At 46.3% G+C, this 21459-nt stretch overlaps 2 long non-coding RNA genes across 2 annotated transcripts; one reads left to right on the top strand and one right to left on the bottom strand.

The window, feature by feature from the left end:
• Positions 1-2360: 2360 nt before the first annotated feature.
• Positions 2361-12868, bottom strand: 4930579P08Rik (RIKEN cDNA 4930579P08 gene). The gene is made up of 3 exons (NR_131036.1): positions 12669-12868; positions 10991-11128; positions 2361-3249 (listed from the first exon to the last, which is right to left on the bottom strand). It is a non-coding gene; the product is annotated as an RIKEN cDNA 4930579P08 gene (long non-coding RNA).
• Positions 12869-12943: 75 nt separating this feature from the next.
• Positions 12944-19054, top strand: 1700030O20Rik (RIKEN cDNA 1700030O20 gene). Its single transcript, NR_045345.1, has 3 exons — positions 12944-13044; positions 18283-18585; positions 18865-19054. It is a non-coding gene; the product is annotated as an RIKEN cDNA 1700030O20 gene (long non-coding RNA).
• The last annotated feature ends 2405 nt before the right edge of the window (positions 19055-21459 follow it).

Raw genomic sequence — 21459 nt, 5'->3', positions numbered from 1 at the left:
CTCTGTCCCTTGGCATAGGCTTTGTGTGGCTTCTGCTAATGGGACCATTTGTCTAAACTGTCCCCTCATCCTCCGTGGGTCATCTTGACAAAAGTGTAGTAGTTAATGCTTAAGAATTAGTGTCATCGCCAGGAGTGGTGGCGCACGCCTTTAATCCCAGCACTCGGGAGGCAGAGGCAGACGGATTTCTGAGTTCGAGGCCAGCCTGGTCTACAAAGTGAGTTCCAGGCTACACAGAGAAACCCTGTCTGGAAAAACAAAAACCAAAAAAAAAAAAAAAAAGAATTAGCGTCATGGAAAAATGTCGGTATTTCACGTCAGCTGGTTTTTGTGTTTGAATACTTCCACCATGGTTGATCTGAAGTTTACCAATTTTCATGCCAACTGGCTTTTTAAAAAAAGGAAAAAGAAATCCTTATGACTTTGAAGATTGGTTCTGGTGAGGTAACCAGACCCACTGCACTTGGCCCCTGCCCCCTGCCTCTCTACTGCACCGGTGCCTGCGTTCAATGCACAAGGAAGTAATGATTAGTTGGGGGAGGGGGTATTGATTTATGCTTCGGTCCGAGTCTTAGCTCAGAATGTGTTATTTCAAAATATTCACCACATGGGAGGGATTCGACACAGAGGAAAGCTGACACCAGAGGCAGAAACCACTAGGAATGAAGAAGTCAGAGCCCTGGAGAAAGATTTGACACATGTAGTCTTTTGATTTAACAGCCTAGTGAGCGTCACAGAGCCTACTGATGTGTCTGTTTTATCCATGATCCTCTGATCCTGGCTCTTTTCCGAGTGCGGCCAAAGAAGTGAGGAAGAGAGGGTGTCTAAGGAGAGTTTCTACACAAAGAAAAGAACAGTTAGTGCCAAGGCCCTGGGGTGACTGTCTCTTCATTTCCTCCCTTCTCTGGGTTTCCCACGGGATCGATCTTTCAGCTCTAGCTTTACCTTTGGGAAGAGTTGAGTTGTTCTTTCTGTATTGATTAGACTCGGCGCCAGAGGCTAGGGCTACCTGACTCCTCTTTCTAGCTCCAGTGCATAACACAAAGCTCGTCACACAGCAAGTGTTTAACAAACAGAACTCAGCACACTGCACCCGGTCTAACGCACAGCTCTGTTTTAGGGACCTCAAGAGATATATTTACCTCCATGAAGCAAGCACTTCTGGTGTCCCGCAAAGTCTGCTTTCCTTCCATACCAAAGCCCACGCCCTTTGCCTATTGGTCCTTCAATGTGCGTGCTGAGTTTCCCTCTTCGTACATGCCAGGGGAAATCTAAAAGATAAAGCGAAGAAGCACCACGAGAGGTTTAAACAAGCTGCTGAGTGCACGGAGCACAAAGCGGGGGGAACACAGAGCGGGAGCACAGAGTGGGAACACAGCGGGAGCACCGCAAAAGCCCATCTTCGGCTCAGGGCGGGGCCGGTGTACGGGGAATCTGAAGAGTCAGGCTGCATCTCTCTCCAAGTGATGCGCATGTGAACATTAAAGACATCATGCCTTTCAAAACAGTTTGCATTCCATCTTTAATCTGCAAATCGGCAGTTGGTTGGTCTCATGCCTGTGCCTTCTTTCTGCCTCACCAAGTCACCAAGTCACCAATCACCAACGTCTCCTCTCTCTCTCTCTCTCTCTCTCTCTCTCTCTCTCTCTCTCTCTCTCTGGTCTGTGAATCGGTACCAAGCCAAGCATATCTGTGAATTTTCATGCTGTGGAGTCACCGCTAGGCTAGCTTCCAGGCTGGACAGGGCCGGGCATGGTAAAGAACTTATTTTGGGTAGAAAGTGCCTTGAGTCAGAAAGTGTTATTTTTAACATTCCTTGTTTTCCTATTGTAACCGTACTCCAGAAACATACTTGGACGGAGGCTTCATCCTGACGCACAAAGGCCTACAGAGTTCTGCGTGCATGGTATAATTTTAGCTCAGGCCCACAGCTGTGTTAACAAAGCAAGGAAACTTTCCACTGTGTATTCTCTTCCCTCTCTGAGCAGAAAGCAAACTTCAGGTTGTCCTGGGGGTCTGTGTGTCACTTCTTTTGCTCAGAGAACTGTATGGCTTTGCAGCATGGAAGAGGTGTGGCTAAAACAGGCAGCCCTAAACTGATGTCAGTCACCAGTTGTTCCCACTGTCGCTCCCAAATCAGGCCCAGACAGGGCTGCAAACTACATTCTTTCTTCTTTACCTCAGTTAATATGTGTGTCTGCTATTCGTGTTGACAGTGAGACACAGGGGAGAAAGACAGCTTGAGGCTTAAATAGCTGGCCAAGGGTTACCTCACAGTTGCTTTATCACAACGTGCTTGTTTGTATATTAAAGTCTCGAATATCAGCTTAAACATCCAATTCGATCATACTCGATCATTTAATTCATGGTGATTTTTTATTTCTGTAGTAACACACAAAACTAATGGGTGTGACAACCAATGGTATCTGTGATTTAATACTGGGATCTCTGATACTGACACTTGATCTGTGCCTGTCATTGGAAAGCCCACGTACGCCTGTCACAGTCTCTAAGGTTCATAGGTTGCGGCATTCCTATCTGAAAGTCCACCTGTGTCACTTCTAGTTTTACTGGCCCCTCGCCTGTGCTCTCTGGGTCGCACGGTTAACATTTATTGAGTTCTCACTGGAGCTGGGCCACAGCCTATACACTTACCCTACCTCTCCTCACAGTCCTACAGAAAAGGCATAAGGATCCTGTTATAGGAACTGCACACAAAGAGGAGGTAAACAAGAAAGTTAACTAGAACTAACTAGTCACTAACCAGGTAAATGTCTTACGGCTTTCTATCACTGCGATGAACACCACAACCAAAAGCAGCCTGGAGAGAAGAGGGATTGTTTCCATCTTACACGCTACAGTCTGTCATCAAGGGAAGCCGAGGCAGGAACTCAGGCAAGGCAGGAACCTGGTGCCAGGAACTGAAGCAAAGCTCATGAAGGAAGGCTGCTTACGGGCCTGCTACTCTCAGCTTGCTTAGTCTGCTTTCTTACACCACCAGCCCAGAGGTGGCACTGCCCATAGTGAGCAGAGCACAGCCACACCACAGTCCTCAATTAAGAAAAGGTCTCGAAGGCTTGCCTGCAGGTCATTCTGCTGGGGGCATTTTCTCCGTTGAAGTTCCCTCTTCCCTGACGTCTCTAGCTTGTGTCAATCCAACAGAAAACTCTGCGCAGCACAGCGATGGAAGAAATAGAGGAGCCTTTGAGTGTCAAAGAGGCAGCAGCTGTAGGTGGGACCACCTGTAGGCTAGGGGAGGTGAAAGAAAGAAAAAGGAGAATTATTAAAGCTTGGAAATGGGTAGGCAGGGTGGCTCACACCCGTCGCCACAGCACTCAGGAAGCTGTGGCGTGAGGATTGAGGTGCCGTGCCAGCCTGAGCTAGAGAATGAGACCTGGTCCAGACAGAGAAAGGAAGACGGCAAGCCAGCCAACAACCACAAGCTTTAGAAATGTAAAAAAAAAAAAAAAAAAAAAAAAAAAAAAATTGGCGGAGGCCAAGTCCCTGGATGGTTACTGTCTAGAGCAGTGGTTCACAGCCTTCCTAATGGTGCGATGACCCTTTAATACAGTTCCTCGTGCTGTGGTGACCTCCAGCCATAAAATTATTTCATCGCTACTCCATAACTGTCATTTGGCTACTGTTTTGAGACATGATGTGAGTATTTGTGGTTTTTGATAGTCTTAGGCAGCTCCCTGTGATAGGGTCGTTTAACAACACTCCCTGCTTGACCCTTGGTCTTGGGGGAATGGAGGGGTAGAAATCTGGCTCTTAGGGTGTTAGGGAAATTGTCACTTGGGTTCAGTGGCTGCTGCGGAGACCCTTGTATCTACTGTTGCTTTCCGGAATATGATTTTTAAAGAAAATGGTGCCGAGTAAGCATGGGCCAATGGGGTGGAACTGTAACCTCCGCCTGTCCTTCTGTCTTGTTCTAGGGCCTTCAGTGGACACTTCTAGGTAGGCAGTTGGCAAAGTAGGAACAGGTCCCTCAGAGTGGCAGCCCGGAAGTCTCATGACAAACAGAGACATTGAAGGGAGATTAGAAAATGGGAGAAAAACAGCAGAGTGTCTGTCACTAAATCCTGTCTTTACACATGGAGGAAAGTTAAATACAAAACATACGGAAAATAGTGCATTTATCTTCCAAGGTCCCATGACTGTAAGAAATCCAGACATCAAACGAAGACCTGAACCCAGGTCTCCATCTCCAGATTCTAAGCGCTTGATGACAACCCCCAGGCCCCTTCTCCCTGTGCCTGTGGCCATTTGTGTGTTTCTCTCTCTCTCTCTTTCATTTATTCTCTCTCATTTTCTCTCTTTCATTTATTCTCTTTCATTTATTCTCTTTCATTTATTCTCTCTCATTTTCTCTCTCATTTATTCTCTTTCATTTATTCTCCCTCATTTTCTCTCTCTTTCATTTATTCTCTTTCATTTATTGTCTCTCATTCTCTCTCTCTCCCCCTCTCCTTCCCCCCTCTCGCTCTCACTCTCGCTCTCGTTCTCTCTTGCTCTCCTTTTTTCAGTCAACAGCCACTGCTTGCTCGTCTACTCTGTACCAGTTTATGCACTTGCTCCCAGAAAACCCTCAGCAAACAGAACGGAGCCCTGTGCTGTCCTGGGGAACCAACACTTCATTTCTGTGGGATTTCTTTCTCCCTTTGTCAGCGAGTCTAACCTGCAGGTGCTCCCTTTTCGCCATCATTCTATGCTTGTCCTTCCTGCCTTTCTATTCGTGGTGCGTCTATGGCTTGTAAACCACCTTGGTTCTCTTCACATTTCATGCCGCCTTCTTTTTCCCTCTTTAGATTTCTCTCCGCATTAGTCTGCCAAAGAGTAGACCCAAACCTAGGCTCAGGTTCCTGCTGGTGGACACAATAAGGTGCCGTACAATGCAGCAATCCAGCGTTCCTGAGATTGACCTGTGAGTTAGGTCTTCACTGTGATCTATCTATATAGGGTTGATACTACACCTACCCAGTGACTGGCTGTGAGTTGAAGAAAGCTCCACGTAGCAGCACTGGACAGGAGAGATGTGTGGCAAGGTAAGAAACTGGGATGCCAACTGCTGATTCAAATTTTATTCTCAGAAACATCTTTCTTCTTCAAGTGAATTGTTTCCCTTCTCTCTGTATGAGCTTCTTTTTCTATGATATGAGGCTTCTTAGACTATTTTCCAGTGATCTGTTTGCTTAAGTTTGAGACAGAGTCTCACACTCTGGCTAAGGCTGGCCCAGAACTCACTATTCAGGTTAGACTAGCCTCAAACTCACAAAACACCTCCTGTGAACTCACAAAAATCTTCCTGTTTTAACATACCCAGTACTGGGATTACAGTAGTGATAAACCACTATACCTGATTCCAGGGATAGAATTTCACATAGTCCAGGCTAGCCTGGAACCACCTACCTCCCAAGTGCTGGGATTATAAGACAAAGATGAGAGCTAGGGTCTCATGTGACTCAGGCTGACCTGAAACTCCTGATATGCCTTCCCCCACCTTTCAGGTGCTTGGGTTAGAAGGGACAAGACATGATCCACCATGCCTGGTCCCAAAGTCAACTCCAATCTCAGTTCTTCATTTACTAAGGGAAGCAGTCTAAGGAGCTGAATTACCTACCCAAGGTTATATTAGCCACAGACCCATGACATACTTAATCAGACTAAAATACTAGTTTTTTTTTTTTTCAGGTAGTCACAGATTAGGACTGAAGTATGCAGTCATGAAATTAGTTCTCAGATACACAGGTTAACAAACAGGCCACTACAGTGTCCCTAATCCGAAAGAGCCTCTTGTGCTCCGGGTGAGGTCCCCTGGGAATCCTTAGGTTTTTACTGTTTTCTGTTTTGTGGTCGACCCCAGTGAGCAACAGCCCACAGAAACAGCAACGTCATGGACAGCAGATGTATAGCTCCAGCAAGGAGGGAAGGCAGTGAGGAGGAGGAAGAGGAGGAGGAGGAGGAGGAGGAAGAGGAGGAGGAAGAGGAGGAGGAGGAAGAGGAAGAGGAAGAGGAAGAGGAAGAGGAAGAGGGGGAAGAAGAGGAAGAGGAGGGGAAAGAGGAAGAGGAAGGGGGAAAGGAGGAGCAGGAGGTCCTTATGAGTGGCCAGCCACTCACAGACTGAAGTCAGAAGCTTGCCCCTTGCTTGCCCCTTGGGCTGCTTGGCTGGGCTTTGGGAACTGAAGGGCACAGTGGAGAGGGTCAGAGAGAGATGTGCTGTGTGAGCAGGACTGCCAGCCAGGAGTGCAGACCATGGGCGTCAGGACTCTGGCCAAAGGGTGGCCCAGATAGCTCCTTCTGGGCCACTCGCCAGGGCCTTGGTGGCACAGGGCCTGGAGCCCAGTTTGGCTCCCATGAGGCCTTTGGCTCAGCGGCTGGCGAGCGAGTGGCCCAGCCCAGTCTGTTGCTGAGACCCACATGGCACAAGTACCGTGCCCCAATTGTCCCCTTTAGGAGGTGAGTGGGGACTCCGTCTCAGGACTAGCAACGGTGCAAATACTTCTAACAAAACTTAGTTTCAGGCTATGAAAGCAAATCTTTTTTTTTCTTTCAGTTGCAAAGCTTTGGGGAGGGGGCTTTGAGGAGGGAGGGAGATACACAATACTCCAGTTTATCTGCTTTAGACTTAAATATGTAATCACAGAGATCCACAGAAAGATATACCTACATATCTTGCTAATGCATTTTATATTTACGGACATACTTCCAAAAGCCAGATGTTAGGTTAGACTGTGGACATCAAAGAAAATCCCGGTATCTTTTGTGAGGACCATTCAGAGGCAATGACGGTCCTTGACAGCCAATCAGATGCCCATCATGGTTCCTCACCTAACAAAGATAAAAAACGGAGGTGCTCTAAGATTCTCAAAAATCAGCAGACGTGAACATCTGAGGACAGCCTTGAGGGAGAGTAGTCTTTCAGATGGAGTTTCAAAAGATTTACTTCTTATATCTTAATCTTAAAGCAAGTAGATATTTATCAAGCAGAAACCATAAAGCATCTAAATTTTGAGTGAAATAACACTTTTAGGTAAAAATCATAATGTTTTATGTCAATTACATACATACACACACACATAATTTTTGTACTGCAGCACACAAATACAACAAAAGAATTAAAAACATAAACAGGAAGGAGACAAGGCAACTTTAGACAGTGATGGGTGATCTTTGGGACTCAGATGGGGAAACACAGCAGAAATAAAGAAGTTCCAAAGGTTCAAAGAGCCTATGACTCCCATCTGTCATCTTATTAAAAACAGGAAAGAAATAAATACTCTAAGGAGTTTAGCAGCCACTGGGTTCTGGTGACATGAATTAAGGATATTTGTTGTATTGTTATTCATAAGATTCAAATCTTTCATAATAACATAGAAAACTGTGAGAGGCAACAAAAATGAAGTAGACAAAAGTTTTTTACTATTTAAGCACAAGGCACTTGTTTACCTGAGCCTGGAACTGCCCATGCGCTGCCCATGCACTGCCTATGCGCTGCCCATGCGCTGCCCATGCGCTGCCCATGCGCTGCCCATGAACTGCCCATGCGCTGCCCATGCGCTGCCCATGCGCTGCCCATGCGCTGCCCATGCGCTGCCCATGTGCTGTGGAGGGCTGTGCTATTGTTGCAGTATAGAAAGCACTTGTGCTTGGTTGGATGAGTGAATTTATTTATACCTGAGCTATCTATTTTTCTCACTTGAACCTGTGTCCTTCAAAAACAGCAGAGCCTATTTGTCTCACACCCGGCTGGGATTTTTGTTGTTTGTTGTTGTTGTTGTTGTTTTGTTTTGTTTTGTTTTGTGTTTTTTGTTTTTTCTCACCCAGAGGAAGAAAGGCCCAAGTGTGTCCCAGAACTAGCAGTGTCTTGCTCACAGTTGGAATTCACTGAATGTGTATCGCAGAAGCACTTCCCTTGAGCTCCATTACTGCAGGTCCCATGCTGGATGCTATCCTTGTGACATTTGGTCAACAGAGTGGGTGATGAAGGATGTTCAACCAGATTGGACTGCCCATAGTAACAGGCGTTCGGGCCAGCCACTCATCGAGAACAATATGGCCAAGGAAGGCATACGGTACTTAACTTTCTCATGCGTTGATGTTTCTCTTTTGGGCAGGAGACTGTTCACCCTGGAAAGTTGACTGAAATAGGAATCTCTGACGAGAAGGGAGTGCCTCATCAGACGTCACCCTGAGTCATTTTGTTGGCAGGTTAACGTTATCAGATTGGCTCTGGGGCTTGGCTAAATGGAGAAAAGTCAGATTGTCAAAGAATGCATCTGGGAGAAGGGAAGGTGTGAGCACTTAACTAGAGGCTGGGAAGGACCGTTTGTAAGCTTTGTAAGCTGCTGGCTGGAAGACACTGAGCAGGGTAGCCAGTGATGAGAAAGTGGGTGGGTGGGGAGTTACAGGGCTAGGGGGTGGGGTGTGGACCGCAAGCCTTGGCTGATTCACACCCCCAGCTGCAACCCAGTCCAGCCGGCACTCTTTCTATCCACGTGGAAGCCATCAGGATCAAGATGGAGTTACTGACTTCCAACCCTCGCAAAATGGAGGACCATGAGACATCAGGTCCAGCACACATGTCTGTGATTTAGAACTGCCATAGGGATCTGTGAAAGCCACAGTGTGGCCCAAAGGCCTCCTCTGCCACTTCATGCAAAGAATATTCCCCAGGGACATCTGTCCAGAGACAGAACTATTCAACTTTGGGCTCATTGGTGATCCTTCTAGCCAAGGGTACTTGTTTCAAAACAACTTATGTAACCTTCTTCCAGCTCCTCAAAGTCTTGCGTTGTCTCAGTCTCTTTGGATATGTCTGCCATCTGCCATTAGACACATATCTCAGATTTTAAAATCTCCTGCTCCTTCTGGAATAAATGTGTTTCTTTGGAGAGCTCCTCTCTCTGCTATTCTGGGTAAACAGCTTCCATAGTTTAGGAAACAGTAAGAAAATAAAAATAAGTTCTTTTGTGAATGCACCCACACTGCCCAGGAAAGGTCTGGTGGCCTTGGCTCCCCAAGGAAGCCTCTTGGTTTCCATGTGACTCCCCGTGAGAAAGGCAGCCAAAGAGACATGGAACCTGCCTTTGCCTCCCGGCAGCTGTTCAGGCTTAGATTAACCATTCTTGTTGCGTTTCTAGTTTTCCATAGCTCCCTCTCCTGTGTCTGTTAGGATGGTCTTGGCCATGGGTTGGGTGAGGATGAACAGGAAGGGAAAGTTTGCCAAGGTCACATGGAATACCAGGTACTGGCTGGTCTTGTGTGTCACCCTGTCACAAGCTCTGGAGTTATCACAGAGAAAGGAGCCCCTCCTGAGGAAATGCCTCCATGAGATCCAGCTGTAAGGCATTTTCTCAATTAGTGATCAAGGAGGAAAGGCCCCTTGTAGGTAGCGCCATCTCTGTGCTGGTCGTCTTGGGTTCTATAAGAGAGCAGGTTGAGCAAGTCAGGGGAAGGAAGCCAGTAAAGAACATCCCTCCATGGCCTCTGCATCAGCTCCTGCTTTCTGACCTGCTTGAGTTCCAGTCCTGACTTCCTTTGGTGATGATGAACAGCAGTGTGGAAGTGTAAGCTGAATAAACCCTTTCCTCCCCAACTTGCTTCTTGGTCATGATGTTTGTGCAGGAACAGAAACCCTGACTAAGACACCACACGTAGCCGATTTTTCCGCTTCTTTTGACTATTCTTGCAGACTCCGAGTTACTGCTATGTCAGCCGTGTCCTGTTCTTCCCAGGCTGTGCTAAGAAGCCCCTTGCAGGGCTCTCCATAAAACGTCTTTCCGGTCGCAGCACCATGCATAACTCATCTGTTTGTGTATCTCTGCTTTTCTGGTCACTGGGAACATCGAGGTCCCTTTAATTTGCCTCGTCTAAACCAGCATTTCTCAAACTGTGCACAACGACCCTTTCTCGAGGCCACCTAAGACCATCAGAAAACACAGATATTTATATATTATGCTTCATAACAGTCGCAAAAGTACAGTTATGAAGTAGCAACGAAAATAATTTCATGGCTGGGGGTCACCACAGCGTAAGGAACTCTAGTCAAAGGTCGCAGCATTAGGAAGATCGAGAGTTGCTGGGCTAAGTAAGTCCGCAGGCAGTGCTTACAACAAACATAGCTGAATGTAACCGAGGCAAGAGTGAGCTGGAGGGTACTGCTCTCTTGTGTTACACTTAGGGCCATTTTCTTTTTCCCGTGTTTTATTGCGCCATTTTAAGCATAAACAGGACCAGAGACCATTCTTCTTATTTAAAAAAAAATGCAAGTAGAAATTTGGGGTAAATGACAAGAGTCCACATGCAACCCTCTTCCCCCTCCAGTCCCCCGCAGAGGCAGCTAAAGTCCTGAGTTGAGTGTGTATTCTCCGTGATACCGCATCTTGGTATTGTCTCTCCTATCAGTGTCCGAGGCAATCAATGCCTGGCCCTATTACCCACTGAGTTCTTGTTAATGATTGCAGGAGAGATCCCAGAGAGACAAGGGAAAGGGACTGGAGTTTTAAGTGGAAAAATAGTAATTTTAGAGGCATTACCTCACTCAGAATTTGTGAGAAAGCAGAACAAGACCCTTAAGCCATGTAGCCAGAAGCAATGCCCAAACTCCCCTCGTGTGTCTGCTGTGGATGGGACATCCAGCAATGTCCCAGTCCCTCTCCCAGTCCCTCTCCCAGTCCCTCTCCCAGTCCCAGTGGCATTCAAGCCCCAGGACAGCTGCTACCTTGAAGGAGCCAGATGTCTCTGCCCACACTTGCTGGCAAACACCTTTCCCCTCTAGCAGCCCTGTTCCTGTGGCTTTACTGTCACTATCCCAGTCACTGCTCCACCCTTATGGTGACGGTGACAAGACAACACAAAGCAGGTGACCCCTGGGAAAGGCACTTGGGTTGCCAGTCTGGTGGCGTTATATCAATGAGCAGCTAGCTGGCCATTATATAGAAAGATACATCTCATGCCGGTGGCAACTGTGGGATAAGCAGAGAGAAGTCACCTGCTTTAGTTAGACTTTGTGCTTCTGATATCTGGGTCCTACACGCCAGCAGAGAGAGGTGGCGGGTAAAGTTTGTTCTCCTTTGCTGCTGTGTTAGGAACAGTGACTTCAATGGCGTCTCAGGACCTCTTCTGGGTACTAAAATTGATTGACAGAAACAATAAAATGATGGGTGTGCTCTTCAATTGATATCTCAAGTTTATGGAGTCTGTCTTACAATACAGCAATTTGCAGTGTAGATACTAATATTGAGTTTCCCTCTGATAACCTCCACTCCTTACACACACACACAATCACAACCACAATACACACTTACTATTTGAGTGTGTGTGTCTTCCTCTCTATCGGTCTGTCTCTCTCTGTCTCTCTGTCTCTGTCTCTCTGTCTCTCTCTCTGAGTCTGGCATATAGCTTTTCTGATGTACCAATGGGAACAAAGACTCAGATTCATGCAGTGTTTTTGATGAGTTCCTACGGCCGTGTATTTACAGTGATGAGCTTTTTCTGAACCCCAACTCAACAAGCACGACTTGACTAAGAAGTTGGGAAGATTTTTCTTGGTTTCGCTGGTCTTGAGCTCCACCACTGGGCAGAGGGGAACCTTTGCTGTGCCTTTCTTTCACTGTCCTGTGGGCACCTTTGAGTCAGGCCCACTTGAGAAGGCAGCTGTTCCAATCAGGGTGTGGATCTTTCCACAAACACTTGTCATCTCCCGATTGCTTGGAGACAGAGGCAGAATGAGATGAAACAGGGAGGGGGAAGGGCACGTGGACGGGAGACTGAAAAAGCTGTTAAATGGAGAGAGGACACTAAGGGAACGAATTTTCTTTAGCTGTGTTCACAGGAGTTTCTCACGTGATACATTCGTGTCTCCCCCCCACTCTCTCTGTAGCACTGGGCTAGTTATGTGCACTGTGGCACTTCACACCCGAAAAGCCTTTTGTGTAGGTATTGTAATCTCTGTCTTTCATAGATCCAGAAAGCCATCTGTTTATTAAATTCTAATTCACACACTCCTCCAGAGAAGTTCCCCCCTACCTTGCCCCCCCCTTCTCTCTCTCTCTCTCTCTCTCTCGAATGGAACCATGGAATCCAGGGACTTAGATGTGTGAGCCAAGCTCTCTACCACAGAGAGATATTCCTATTCTTTTCACCTTTTGATTTTACAGATTTTTGGGCTTATTTTGAGACAATGTTGCTAGGTCACCTAGGCTGACCCCGAAACTCACTCTGTAGCCCAGGCAGATCTGGCACTTTCAATCCCCCTGCCTCAGCCTTCCAAGTAGCTAAGATTACAAGTCCCCACATCTGATGGAGAGCTGGCTCAGCGGTTAAGATCACTGTCTGCTCTTCCAGAGGTTCTTAGTTCAATTCCCAGCAACCAAGTGGTGGCTCACAACCATCTGTAATGGGATCTGATGCCCTCTTCTGCTCTTCTGATATGCAGGTCTACATTCAGTTAAAGCACTCATTAAAAAAAAAATTAAAGGAAAAAAAAAACGTACAATCAAGACTATCAGGCCTGGCTTGGGGTGGGAGTGGGGTGGGGTGTCCCCCTTTCTAAGAATACATAGAATTATACTCTATTTGAGACCAAGCTGCGAGGCTTCTCCTTAGGATGCAAATTTTGGGAGAGGGATGGTCTAGTTTTGGCTCCAGAGCAGACAGGTTCATCCCACCTTCGGGCAGCTGGAGCTGCTGAGCAGAAAGACAGACAATCTGGTCTAAAGAGTCCTTCACAGTGTGTGTGGGAGCTCGCCATTACAAGCAAAGAGAAGGCAAAACAAGGAGCAGAAGGCACAACTGGGTCTGAGATATAGACAGCTGTTGGACCAGGCTGCAGACATCCTGTGTACACAGACCTGGACCTCTACAGCGCAGGCGCGGAGCCAACCGCCTCATCCCACCACCCCCCCCCCCCCCGCACCCCCCTATCCCCACCCCCCACCCCCGCCTCCTAGCTTGGTCTACCTAACTCTTCAAGTCCTGCTCTGGCAATTCCTTCCCGTTCCTCCTCCCTCTCCAGTTTCTGTCACAGAGCCAGCCTGAAAACAGGTATGAGGTGGTGGGTCAGGTTCCATGAAGGAGTTGTATTTATTAGGCCACCCGCAGGGTAAGGGACAGCCTGAAGAGGGAAGCCCAGCTAAAGCAGGTTCCCACAGGAGTAAGGCGCAGGCTCACCTTGAACAACACACTACCTTCAAGGCCAATTAGATGGGAGGGGGTCTCCTGTAGCACCAACCTCCCGTGGAAAAGGCTTCCCTTTCCCTATGGAGGCCACGGGTTCATTCTGAGGGCTCCACTAGTCAGTGTGAAAGACAGAAAGGATCTTTATGAACTACAAACAGAAACGTGCATCACCGGGCTTAAGTCAAAAAAAGAAAAAGAGAGAATCTAGACATTTCTTACAGAGAACACAATTACAACATCTCTTTCTGATGATGAAAGTATCGCTTTGTTCAGTTTGAAAATAACTAAAATAAATAAATATACAATACTCTTATAATTCTTATTCTGGGCAAACAACATCTTTGGGTAACTTCCTTTTCCCCTTAAACTGAAGGAAGCAGCAGTGTGATTGGCCGCTGAACCGTCTGCTAGTCTTACTACTTTGTGTCTAACATCTCTTCTTTCAAGCTGAAGTTGTTTCCTGATTTTTCTTCTCCCACCTACAGCAGCCACAGGTCGCTTTTCCCTCCCAACGGGTCCGGCTGGCTGTGTGTTCTCATCTGTTAGCTAGAAGGGGCGCGTTTGTCTTTCTAATACTCTCTCAGATCTTTTGGGGTGTGCGGAGTTTGTGCGCTTGGAGTTTTTGGCCCTTCTTGCCCTCAGCCTTCATTCCTAAGCTGCCGGCACTTTTCTGCAGCCTACAGTCCCCGTGTGAAGCTAGCCTTGAACTTATTCTCTTGGGTTGCCAGCCTATCATTTCCGCAAAGCTCACGGCAGGAGAATGCCCAGTACTTTCAGTATCTTTCACTGGAGGTGTAATCTGAACGAGCTGACTGAGAGCAGCCCTTGTTCAAGTGAGTGTTGGCATCCTCTTCTCCCCCGGCGCCCCACTCCCAAACCCCAGCAAGTCAGGCTTCACAAGGAGACGCAACAAGGACTGTGGAAAAATGGAGAGAGAAACTGAGCTGCAATCCCACAGTCCCAAACAGTTCATGAAGTGCGCGCTTGGAGAGAGAGAGCCACAAGGCCCCTGGGAGCCTTTGTTTTTCCGAAAGCAGGAAGGTGTCGGAATTCTAACTGAAAAGTCTAGCTGAGCTGGATGGGGGAGGGTAAACTGACTCACTGGAAGCCCTTGGTGGCAGAGGAGGAACAGAAGAAATAGAAAATGTCTGTGGATCTTGAAAGATGACAAGGCAAAATTCAGGGAGCGTAAACCAACACCTGGCACCTGAGCTTGAAGCGGGCAACAGCATTAGCTAAGTAACGCGGCGCTTCTGAGAGGGCAACTTTGTATGGAAAATGAAATCATGCCAGGACAGACCTTTTTAGTGTGTGATGGACTGGATGTCCACGTTTAGCAAATGCAAGCTAAACAGGATGACGTCCTGCACAGGAGATGCGGGAGGAAGCTAAAGCTTACAGCTTGCACCCTGCATGTCACATATGACGGACGTCACTTAGACCCAGAACCGAGAAGATAGAAAAGGCTCTTAGCAAAAGTCAACAAGAGATGGGATGGACAGGGACCATCTGACAGGAATTTAAAGCAGCCACCAGGAAATTGCTTTAGCAGGGAATTACGAGCTAACGAGAAAACAAACACAGCAGAAAGTTTGAGAGAAGTGAAAAGGAGGAAGAGGAAGAAGGGGAACCTTACAACTGAAAAAGTGGAAAAAATAAACCCTGTTAATTAAAAATATGAAAATGAGATAGACAATTTTAAAAACAAAATACAAATGACCACTTACATGAAAACGTACCCAGCCTCACTAATCACAAGCAAATCAAAACCACAATGAAATGTCACCTTAGTTGGAAAGGTTACCTCCCTCCCCCAAAGAGACAGAAAAGAATGAACATTGGTGGATGAGAAAGGCGAGTCCCATACACACACTGTTAGTAAAAATTAATAAATACCACCATTACATTGTGTGACACAGCAGGTCCCACTACCCACAGCACATCTAAAGGAACTGAGACTAACAAGTGAATGAGAAATCGCTGCCATGTTTACTGTGGCAATATTCACAATACCCAGGACATGGAATCAAGCTAAATGTCCACCAGGAAATGGACAAAGTGAAGAACGTCATATACACAATGGAATATTACTCAATCATGAAAAAGTGAAAAAGCTGCTGTGGGCAGCAACATGGAACCAAAGGTCACCCAGTGAACTAAGTCAGTAATAGAAAGACAAATGCTTTCATTTAAACATGGATGCTGAAAAGCTGATCTCAAAGGAGCAAAGGCTAGGATAGTGGTTAACAAAGCCTGGGCAGGTTGGATGACACTGGACAGGACACAGAGGATTCCTAACTGGTACAGGGGTGACCCTGAGTAGAGGCAGCATCCAATGTTCTATAGCACGATAGCACATTGTAAGTTCTATGGGATAGCCATAGTGACAGCAATTCACTGAATATTTCAAAATAATAGCATATTCCCAGCAAAAAGGTAAATTAATATTTGAGGTGATGGTTCTGCCAGTTATCCAGTCCTGATCAGTACCTACTTATGTATTAAAACACTATACTATACCCCATTGATACATGTATCACAGTGTGCCATTAAAAATAGAACTGAAACAATTTTAAATACTTACTGGATATAATCAATAATTGAATGAATAGAACATAGGAAAATGTTTGAGAACTCGAGATGGGAAAAGCAGAAGTTGCATAACTTGAGCAACAGGGAGCCCTAGCTATCTGGATGTAATGTGACCTAATGTGACAGATTTAACCTTGGTACAGTAGACTTCCGCAGGCAGGGCGGGGTGGGGGCAGGGCAGGGCGGGGCAAGGGAGGGGGAACAGCATGGCAGAGGAAAGGTGCTCAAGTAAGTAATGGCCAAAAACTCCCCTAAAGCCAAGATCAGGAAGGTCAGTGGATCTCAGATGAAAAAAATCCACGTCTTCCTCACATTTAGTCAGGTGAAAGAGAAGTCATGAGCTTTCTAAATTATGTTGGATGGTTGATTAAATGTCTCTAACGTTATCTAGTGCTGTTCTTAACATATGCAATGGAAATAGGAAAGATGATGATTCTATGAAGAGGGTGATAAAACCTTAGGGGAAAAAAAAAACTCAGCTGGGCATGGTGGTGCACGCCTTTAATCTCAGCACTCGGGAGGCAAAGGCAGGTGGATTTCTGAGTTCGAGGCCAGCCTGGTATACAAAGTGAGTTCCAGGACAGCCAGGGCTATAGAGAAACTCCGTCTCGAAAAACCAAAAAACCAAACCAAACAAAACAACAACAACAACAAAAAAACCTCTATTTTTTGATTGATTAAATTTAATTGATTTTCATACACATATACAGGGCATTCCATTCACTCTCACCTCCTCCCTTTCCTCATTTCCTGCTCACCCCTGCCATTACCCCCATCCTCCCCACAGGTCCCCTTTCTATACCCACATCTTTTTGCTTTTTTTAAATGACCCACTGATTTTAACTAGGACCCTGCCTATGGCCACCGGTTTGGAGCTAGACAATAGTGCTCAATGGGAGCAAGATTTGGTCCATAGCTGAAGACAAGGACTTCCCAGCCCTAGAGTCTATCAGTCATAAATAGTTCAACAGGGAGGGGTGAAGTCTCATGAGCCCCTCCATGTTCATATTGGCTGCTTGACAGGCCCCATCTTGTGCAAGCAACCATAGCTGCTATGAGATCATAATTGTAATGACTGAGTCACGCCATGAAGATAGGATTTTGCAGCCCTTGCCCGTGTGGTATCATGTGACCTCGCTGCAGCCTTAGTTCTGGACATACAGTGTGTGTTGTGCACCTTGCACTATGCAGAATGTCACAGCACTGAATGCAGCCTGAAACAATCATGTATTATGTGTGTTATGGGTTGCAGTGTTTTTGCTGGACAAGCACCATTCCTGCTCTTATAGAAACATAATGGCCTAATTACATAAAGAGAAAGCTTTTAAAATATTGTTCTGCTATCACTCCTAGCACATAAGAATCAAGTTTGAAGATCCTTGCATTATGTTATGTGAGAATGTTGGAGTCACTGATCTGAGTTTCATAAAAAGTTGTTTAAGGAAGTATGATTTGATTATCCGTAGCAACAATTGACCCGTCCAGCAGGTCCAGTTATTTGAGGGTCTCGAGGGGACTTTCTCCTAAGAACCAAATAGGGGGAGGGAGAGACGAGAACCAAGTGCAATGAACGACACATGGAAGCAGTCTGATTAGCATCAAGGTCTCACTGTATTCAGCAAGGCTCAAGGTTTAAATGCACAAGCAAAGGAGGAAGTACTTCTCAGCAAGAGGGATGGGGCAGCAGAAATTTTTCTTTTGGCAACTACACGGGGAAGCAGGAACTTGGTGGTATCAGGGTGTGGTCAGGACATCTGGCGCTGACTTAGGGCTGGAACATTCTGTGGTTGTTCTCAGAATGGTGCGTCGGTGGCCCGCTTTTGACCCCCTTTTCTTCTTGGGGGGGGGGGCCCAATTCGGAGATCAAGACAATAGAGTTGTCTTAATAGCTCCCAACAAACAATGATTAAATTAGTCATCATAACTGTAGACAATTTAGACAATCCTCAAGCTTGTCCTTAGACAACGTTATCCTATGTCATTCAACTAATTCTGTTTCTTTTTCCAATTAACTCTTTAAAAATGACTTATTCTGATATAGACTACAAGAATTCAGAACCAAAGAAACCATTCCAGAGTGGAAGGATGTATGTTTCTAATTCTTTTGGTTCAGGAATAAGAACATCCATCCTTGTGAAGTCAGAAAGCCAGAAAAGAGCAGAACAATGCCTTAAAGCTTGTCACTGAAAGTTGCTTTCTCAAAAAAAAAAAAAAAAAAAAAGAAAGAAAGAGAATTATTTTCAGAGAATTGTACGTGATAGCAGCCACTTATAATCCAGCACTCAGAGTTTAAAGATGGGACTCTCAAGTTTGAAGTTGGCCTGAGCTACACGGTAAGACCTGCTCAGAAAGAAAGAGAAAGCAAGATAAGGATAGACGTAGTGAAAAGTTTGGTTTCTTAAAAACCCAGTTATATTATGTGAGTATGTTTTTGCTTTAATCCCAGGTGTGGGATATAGGGCTACTTCAGGTTGTCCACAGCCGATAACTATGATTTGTCTCCTGCTCTAGGAGGGGGCTGATTTTTGCCAGCTGCAGAAAATTTACATTTGAAATTCTTGGAACTCTTGAGAGGGCCTGGGGCAACTGTTATTCCCCCCTGGCGCTGCCCCTGCAGCTGCTGATCTCTGCTGCTGCTGTTGCTGTTGTTGCTGCTGCTGCTGCTTCTGCTGCTCCCCACTGCTGCTGCCTCCCTCTGTTGTGTTTGCTGCTTTTGCTATTGCTGGACTGCTGGGTTGCTGTTTGCTGGTTTGCTGCTTGGAGATATCCTGACGAAGATTGGACTTCCTCCTAGAAACTCGATGGCCCTAAGTAGTAAGTAGTCTAAAGAGATCTATGCCCGTCTCCTGTCTAACCTTCTTTTCTCCCTACTGTTGGAGGGTGGAAGAGATTAGAGTAAAGCGGGGGAAGAGTGGTAGATATAAGAACCCAATAAAGTAGCCAAAAAGTACTGTTACCGATGGAGCCAAAAAGGAAGGTAGAGTGGAAGGCAGGGAGGAGGAGGGACGGCTCCCTGGGAGAGCTGGTGTGAGGGTATACCAAGATAGTAGCAAAGATTTAGTAACTCAGTATTGTCTTCTGTTCATACTCCAGATGGGTGAATCATGAATAGGTTCACAACGCTGTGCCTCAGACATGGAGAACGGGCGACTTGGAAGAGCTAATCAAGGACAGCCTGCAGGGAATGAATGTTTGCTTGTATGTTTCGGAGTTTGAAAAACTATACATTCAAGTCTGAAAGAGATGTTGGAGTAGGCACAAAAATCAATACAAAATACTAAGCAAATGTGTTTGTATGGTATAACTTAAACAAACAAACAAACAAAGCCAGCAGTGATGGCACATGCCTTTTATCTCAGCACTCAGGAGGCAGCAGCAGGCAGATCTCTGAGTTTGAGGCCAATCTGGTCTACCAGGACTACACAGACAGACCGTCTCAAAAACAACAACAACAACAAATTCTAAAGTTGTACCAACCGTTAAACAAGCCCAGTCAGAAGTAAGCAATATTCACATTACCAGAATAAGGGAAACATGAGATATAAGCTGAATTAAACTTTTAAAATATAGCTATACCGTGAAAAGGCAGAGAGTATTAGTAGGAAATGTCTAATACCAATAAATCCGAATTAGCAGCAAACACAATTTTCAGAAATATAGAAACAAATGCCAAAAGTCAAGGAAGCAGAAAGATTAGTTGTGATTATTCTGAAAATAAAACCATTGAGGGACTGGATACGGTGGAAGTGACATTGAGGGACTGTGTACGGTGGAAGTGACAAGCTCGGGATTCTTCCAAGACCCTTGAAAGATGAATGGATGAGGGGCACTGGGCTTGCTCAGGTCTCCAGTTCTCATCCCTCCATCACGCAGGGCACTTGCCTTTTATCCAGCTTACTTTTTGAGCTACTGTGTAAGACCACACTCGACAATCGTCTTAAATTGCCTTAACAGAGAAATGTTTGAGGTAACTGGTTCACCTCACAGGAGACCACTCCCCAGTCAGTAAAACACCCCACTGTTATTGCTGCTCCCTCCATGGTGTGTGTTTTAGATTGGCTGGGAGTAGAAGCCACTGCTTCAGACCCTGTCCCTGACAGAAATCACAGGCTGAGTCCAAGAGCGATACCGAACAGGTTTGGAACGATGGCTTCAAGTGCTGACATTGGAATGTAAAGAGGAAAGTCCACACACGCCCACCGAAATCTGCGAGGAAGTCTCCGGTACGGGACAGAACTGTATAGGGGGAAAAAAAGTGATGTATGAAATTCTACCAAAGAGGGCAGCCCAGTGGTGGAGGGTTTGCTTAACATGTACTGTACGAAGCCCAGGACTGGTCCCTAGCATAGCAAACCAGAGACAACCTGGGTATCCCCCCACCCACCCACCCTGGCACTTCAAGTCTCTCCCAGGCTAGGCACTTCCTCTCCCACTGAGGCCAGACAAGGCAGCCCAGCTAGAACATATCCCATGTACAGGCAACAGCTTTGAGGATGGCCCCTGCTCCAGTTGTTCTCGACCCACATGAAGACAAAGCTGCACATCAGCTACTTATGAGCGGGTAGGCCTAGTTCCAGACCATGTATATTCTTTAGTTGGTGGTTCAGACTCTTAGAGCCCCAAGGGTCCCAGGTTAGCTGATTCTGTTGATCTTCCTGTGGAGTTCCTATCCTCTTTGGGGACTGGAAATCCTTCCTCCTATTCTTCCATAAGAGTCCCCAAGCTCCATCCACTGTTTGGCTGTGGGTGTCTGCATCTGTTTGAGTCAGCTGCTGGGTAGAGCTTCTCAGAGGACAGTTATGCTTGGCTCCTGTCTGCAAGCACAAGAGAGTATCATTAATAGTCTTAGGGATTGGTGCTTGTCCATGGGATGGGTCTCAAGTTGGGCCAGTTATTGGTTGGCCGTTCCCTCAGTCTCCACTCCATCCCTGTGCCTGTATTTCTTGTAGACATGATAAATTTGGGGTTGAAAGTTTTGTGGGTGGGATGGTGTCTCTATCAATCCACTGGAGTTCCTGTCTGGCTACAGAAGGTGGCCTCTTCATGTTCCACATCCCTACAGCTAAGGTCACTCCCATTGGTTCTTGGGTGCCTCCCTTATCCCAGGCCTCTGTCTCATCCTGGAGATGCCCCCCCCAGCTCCTCACCGCTGTCAGTTGAGAATTTCCATTCATTCTCATGGCTATCTGACCATCTCTCCTGTCCTTCCCCACATCTAATCCTGAATACCCCACTCCCCTCCTCTCCCTGCTCCCTCCCAGTTCCCTCCTTCCATGTGCCTCTTATGACTATTTTATCCTCCCTCCTAAGGGAGATTCAGGCTTGGGCCTTCTTTCTTTTCTTTCTTTTCTTCTTCTTCATCTTTTTTTTTGTTGTTTGTTTTTTTGTTTTTTGTTTTTGTTTTTTGTTTTTTGTTTTTTCAAGACAGGGTTTCTCTGTGTAGCCCTGGCTGTCCTGGAACCCACTCTGTAGACCAGGCTGGCCTCGAACTCAGAAATCCGCCAGCCTCTGCCTCCCAAGTGCTGGGATCAAAGGCGTGTGCCACCATGCCCGGCTTGGGCCTTCCTTCTTGTTTAGCTTCTTTGGGTCTGTGGAGTGTAGCATGGGCATCTGTATTTTATGGTTAATACCCACTTTACAGTGAGTGCATCCCATGCAGGTCTTTTTGAGGCTGGGTTACCTCACTTG

The sequence above is a fragment of the Mus musculus genome, chromosome 10 (genome assembly GCF_000001635.26).
Source record: "Mus musculus strain C57BL/6J chromosome 10, GRCm38.p6 C57BL/6J".
Lineage (NCBI taxonomy): Eukaryota > Metazoa > Chordata > Mammalia > Rodentia > Muridae > Mus > Mus musculus.
This window is presented reverse-complemented; position numbering and strand designations above follow the sequence as displayed.